The sequence below is a fragment of the Triturus cristatus genome, chromosome 10 (assembly GCF_964204655.1).
Source record: "Triturus cristatus chromosome 10, aTriCri1.1, whole genome shotgun sequence".
Taxonomy (NCBI): domain Eukaryota; kingdom Metazoa; phylum Chordata; class Amphibia; order Caudata; family Salamandridae; genus Triturus; species Triturus cristatus.
Window position 1 is genome coordinate 1,161,855,568 of NC_140593.1, and position 6,539 is coordinate 1,161,862,106.

Here is a 6,539-nt window from a genome sequence, read left to right on the forward strand (position 1 = left end):
GCAAATGAAGGTTTCATAATACCTAAATTAATTTAAGAGACAGTTCAGTTCATTTTAAACCAAACTTTCTAAGTTTGGCCTGGACTAGGTCTCCTGCTCTCCATGTCACTTGAGTCAAGCTAGCCTGGCTGATGAGGGGTGATGCCCTGAGCAGGTAAAACCCATTCATGCATCTGACTCTGAGTCTTTTACATAGTCCATTGTCTTGGTTATTTTTTGCCAAACTGAATTGCCCTTTTACAATGAGTTCATGTGTGATAATATAATAACTCTATAGCAATTGAAAGAGCAAGAAATATGAAGGTGCTCATTCCCTGCTCAGCCTCAAGCACTCCATTGTAACAGCATATGCCAATATTTAGGCTTGTGCGGCCATACATGGTACCCCATTAAAGCAAATGAAGGTTTCATAATACCTAAATTAATTTAAGAGACAGTTCAGTTCATTTTAAACCAAACTTTCTAAGTTTGGCCTGGACTAGGTCTCCTGCTCTCCATGTCACTTGAGTCAAGCTAGCCTGGCTGATGAGGGGTGATGCCCTGAAACCGGTCCCAGGATGCTTGTTTCCAGTCCAGGGAGGACCTGAGCTGGTTGTTTGGGCTGGACTGTTCTCATGGGGAGCAGGGTCAAGCCTGATTTGCATATGGCTGGGACGGAACTGAAATGGCATGGGGAGCAAAAGAACGATGGATTTAGGCCCAGTTCGCTGTACTGGGGTGAATGTTAGACATGGTGCTGCATTCTGTCTGTCAATTGTTGTGTTAACGCTCTAAAAGTAGCATTTTCAAAATGGCAACTACGACGTTATCATTAAAGAGGATTATTAATTACAATTTCCCAGACACCAAACATGAAATGTTTAGCTGTTACCAATCAAACGTTAGCACTAATTACATTTAATATGTCAACCCTATGGAGCAGGTAGTCCTCACAGTTGTGAAAAATAAAATAGTTTTTCACTACCAGGACAAGGTATGTCTTAAAAGCACATGTATAACATTTCAGTTACTATGCACCATGCCCTATGGGCTATCTAGGGCCTACTTTATGGGTGAATTATATGTGATAAAAGGGACGTTTACGGGCTTGGCAAGGGGGTTGTAATGCCAAATCGAGCTGACAGTTTAAAGCTTCATTCAGATTGCAAAAGCAAACCTGGAACATGTTTTAGGGGCTACTTAAGTGGGTGTCAAAATGAGTGCTGCAGGCCCACTGATAGCAGTTTATTTACAGGCCCTGGGTATATGGTATAACACTCTACAAGGGACTTATAATTAAAATAAATATGCCAATCAGGTGTAAGTCAATTTTTTCTATGTTTAAAGGAGAGATCACAAGCACTTTAGCACTGGTTAGCAGGTCCTGGAGTCAACAAAAACTGATTTCAGCAAAAAGTGGAGGGTAAAGGCAAAATGTGTGGGATCACCCGGCAAAATGTGTGGGATCACCCTGCAAAGAGGGCCACATTCAATAATCATCAACCAATTACACACAGCCTGCAAGCAAGACACAACCTTTGCTATTCAGAATGTGTTTTGCTGTCAGTGAATATCTTTGTTGCCTTGCTCCTCATTTTCAGGAAAAAACTTTTTGAGGAACAGATGGAAGTTTTACAGGCAACATATCAGCAACTTTGTCACATGCTGGGAAGTAGACATCACTAGATAGCACTTCATACCTGATGTGATCCTTGACATGTTTGCAATATGCAAGCATGCAAGCACACAAAAGGTTTAACTACTTGCTGTAGTAAAACAAAATCAAAATCAAATAGGTTTATTCGATTTTTCAATAAAAACCATAAAAGCATACAGTTTTAAAAGGCAAAACACATATTGCAAAGTATTATAAAATTTGATTAAGAAAACAATAATCCTCAGAGCGTAGTATAATAAAATCCATTAAAACTTTGTGCAAATCAGTTACATTGAGCAAGTTCCTTTTACAATTAGTTTTCTGCACTTAATTGTGCTTTTAAGAAATAGTGCAATAGGTCTTGAAAAACATTCACTTTCTAGTATTTGTATTTTAATCAGACCCCACAATTTTAAAATAGGTTTGATCCAATTTTTCCTTGTGCAATGTAAAATTTACAGAATAGAACTACATGCATTGACGATTGTGTAGATACTTCGTCACACGCACATTTACTTAATATATTCAACCAATCATTTATTGTGGGAAAGCTGACAAAGCGATGGAGAATACCAATTCTGAGCCGAGTCAGAACAAATCTGTCATACCCACTTGCTGTGTTAAATAGGTAGGCCTGCATGCCCGGAGTTGTTAGTATAGCCTTATAGCCCGCCGTAGCGGAGGGACTTTAAAAGCCGGTATAGCCCTGCTACGAAGGGCTATAAGGCTATTAGAACATTCTGCCACTAGAGGGCAGAATGTTCTAACAAAACAAAAGCCTTCAGGGAGTGCGAGGGGATTCAAATCCCCTCAGGCTCCCTGAACCCTTTGTTCACAGCCAGAGCTGTGAACAAAGACACATTGGAATGTTGGAGCTCTGGGCTTATACCAGCCATTAGAAGCCCGGAGCACTCCATTGTTTTCAATGGAGCTCCCAACATTCCAATGTTCTAATATCAGGTAATTGGCTTGCACTGATGGCCTTGATACCTCCTCGGCAAATCTAATAGCCTCCAAATGCGCCTTACAATATGTCTTAAAAACCTTTCTGGCAATAGAACCCATAGGCACAGGATCATCATAGTATTCCGGATGGCAGAGATCAGTCATGGAAACTTTTGTGTATTTTACACAGCTGGTCTCTAAACCTCGCTCTAAATTGAGACTGTCTTTTATAATGTCGCGATTAAGAAGGTTTCAGTTGAAGTCCAGACCCGATGCCATAGAAGAAGAGGCTGGACTTTAATAACATCCGCGATATAGGGAATCCCCATTTCTGCATGGCAGGTGTGTATTGAGGTACTGCGCAGAACTGCCAGAAGAAATCTGAAGAAGGTGTTCTCGACCTGCTGTATGGGTTTTACATCACAAAATCCCCAAATTACGGCACCGTATATGGCTGTGCTCACATATTTAGTCCGGTAAATGTGTAGCATGTCAGCTGGGGATCTTCTTCCTAATTTATTTGCGAAATTAGGCAGTGCCTGGGACCATGATCCCCTGCACTCAAATATTATGCCTAGGTAGGGGTCTGTAGTGTCGGTTTCCACCTTTTTACTGTCAATAAAAATATCTCTACACACCGCGCTGCCTCGCCCACATTTCATTATAAAGGTGTTTTTTTGTGTTTACTCTCTGGCTTAAGTCTTTCATAAATTCAGTGTAATTATTGAGTGCCCGTTGAACGCCCAATTGCATCCGGGCCATTAGTACTACATCGTCCGCTTAGAGAAGAGCATGCAGAGGACAATTGTATATTTGTGGCAGGGCCTGGCATTTCTCTACCATGGTTTGCTCCAAACCAATGGTATATAGTGTGAAAAGAAAGGGTTCCAGGACACAGCCCTGCCTAACCCCCTTCTCCATGCTGAACAGCGCAGTGCATTCTCCCTTGGACCCCAACCGGACCCTGGCTTTTGTTTCATTGTACAGGTGTCTTAGAAAGTGAATTAATAGTAGTTCCACCCCCATTTCGACTAGAATAGCCCATAGTTTCTCGTGAACAACACAGTCGAAGACCACCGTAAGGTCTACGGAGGCCAAGTATAATCTTCAATTTTTTGACCGTGTGTACTTTCCCAAAAAATTTTTACGGTTCAGTCCTTGTTCAACCGTGCCCGGGCCCTTGCGGAATCCAAACTGTAGATGTGATAAGACATTATTGTCTTCTGCCCAATCCTGGAGGTGGTTCAGCACTATTCGCTCCACCACCTTCACCAGGGAATCCAGCAATGATAGTAGGCGGTAGCATTCTGGATTTTGCCCGTCGCATTTTTTATAAATGGGTACCACAATGGAATCTGACCATGTCTTTATGAATCCAGTTGTACAGCAGGCTGCTAAAACCTGCGTTAAAAGTGGAGCCCTTAGTTCTAGGTTAAATTTAAAAAGATCTATTGGTACCATATGTCGGGGCCCGGAGCCTTGCCACCCGTACTCGATTTTATTGCACGGTTTACCTTATCTAAGGTGAAGGCTAGGGCTATAGGGTAGTTTACAGTTAGGGGTGTAGCCTGTGGGGCTGAATAGGAATCTGTGCCCACCTCTGCCTGTTCTAATCTGTACATTTCAGAGAAATACTCCACTCGTTGCCCTTCATCTATAGCGACCTCTATGGTTGGGGTATCATGAGCTGTAAGGAAAGAAGCTTTCACCGCGCGCCAAAAAGCTATGCTATCTCTATTCAGACTAGCTTGGTGTACGTTAGCCCATGGTTTAGCTTTTAATTCTCCTTTTCGCTGTTTCAGAATGCAATTATATTCCTTTCTGCATTCCATTATTTCAGTTCTATCCCTTACTGGTTAGTGAAGCACCTGTTTTAATTTTGCGTCAGCCTTTGTACATCTGAAATCAAACCACCCCTTATTTTTCCTATGCACTTTATTTGATACCACCTTCAGGGTGTTCCTTATTTCCCCTGTAATTTGTGCAAAAGCTTCCAGGATCGCAACGTGTGGCGTGGTCTCGTTCAGAAAGGTTATGAGTGATTTATAACTGTTTACCACAACTTTCTTAGTCGGTTCTGTAGGATCTACCTTGTCCCACTTTAGGGAATAGCCATTTACTTTATCCATCTCTCTATTCTGGGCCACATGCACATATTTGCTTCGAGATATATGCACCTTAATAGGGAGGGATAGAGTCACTCTTATGGGAAAATGACCTCTCATAACATTCTAGTGTTTTCTATAACCTAACAGTCGAGACTCATATCTATTTGGTATAATAATGTATAATAATCAAATCAATAATTGTACTCAAGCCTCTCCCATTAAATGTCTGAGTGAATGGGATTGGCGGGGAACATAGTGCATTAGCAAAACCTAAATCAAAGGTAAATAGCATCTCGTTTAAAAAGTTCCCATAGATTGAATGTGAAAAATGAGGGAAAGTACATTTGTCACCGTCTAATAGGCCACAAGTTACATCTCCTGGTTGATGGGCACAAGGCAATGTTAAAATCCCCGCCCCAAATGAAAATAACATCCTCTACACTTTCATTCTGTATCGTGTGCAGATCGCTCTTAAGTAGCTTCAAAATTATCACCACCTGTTCCTTCAGGGCATTATTATAAAAATTGATAAGTACAATATAGTTTTGGTTATCCAAGTACATTGTCACAATTCGATAATAAATCTCCGTGGTCGTTAAAGAAATCTTAATTACATTCACCATATTTGACACATGTATGCTAAGACCACCTTCGGGCCTCCCATGCATGGCTGGAACTGCAGGGGTATGAAAAGTCTTGAAGCCATTAACATGTGTAGCATCCACCAACCATGTTTCTTGGAGACAAAGTATACTAAATTTCCCAACGAATTTCTGTCAATAGTGATTTGTCAGTTTAGTTCGTAGCCCGCGACATTCCAAAGTAGAACTAAGAAACTATGCACCATATACCTTTTTTCACTTGCGCTGCCCAAGACTTCGGTGGTAGTAGGCATGTTTACTGTTGGGCAATCTCTATTGTCCTTGCCTCTACCATTATCCATTGAGGAGTCCTGGTCAGGGTTAAGGCCAGTATCGTCAGGGACTATTATTGCATCCTCTACTATTCTGGTTATTTCATGTGGGACATGTTTATTTAGTCAATCTACCTCATCCAATGTGGGGAGGGACTCGATCCGTTTGCACCACAACATTCTATGTGTTGTGTTTTCTTTCAGTTCTGTTACCTCTCAGACTCACATTAGAGGGTGGCTGATAGAAAAAACCCAGAGGTAATATGTTAATTTTATGTTTCTCTGCTTGGAAATCTAGTGCAACCTTGGATGACAATATTATCTACTGGGGTAGATTTATAGACAATATTTGTATGATTTGGAAAGGGAGTGAAGAGAAATTGAAACTTTTCCATAATCATTTGAATACTAATAATCACAACATAACTGTTACTCTTGAATATAACACTGAAAGAATTGTTTTTTTAGATGTTAACATGTATGTTTCTCAGGGACATTTAGAGTCGAGACTTTATCGGAAACCTACTTCGACAAACTCTATATTGCATGCTAGATCAGGACACCTTAAAAGACAGATTGACTACATCCCATATGGGGAATTTTTGAGAGCCAAAAGAAATTGTAGTGATGACAGTGAGTACCAAAATATTAGTCAAGATATAACTGAAAGATTCCTTAAAATAGGATATGAAAAAAGTATTGTAGATAAAGTCAGAATCAAAGCACAAAAAGGGAAAAGAGATACACTTCTAAATGATAGACCTAGATTAGAAAGAGACAAAAAAGAAGTAATTAGATATATCATGACCTATAGCGAAGGTAATAATAGGGTCTTCAGATCCCTTTGTAAACATTGGGACGTGCTAACTATCGATAAAGACATTTCTGAATTTCTGGGTGACAAACCCAATATGGTGTACAAAAAAGCCCCCAAACT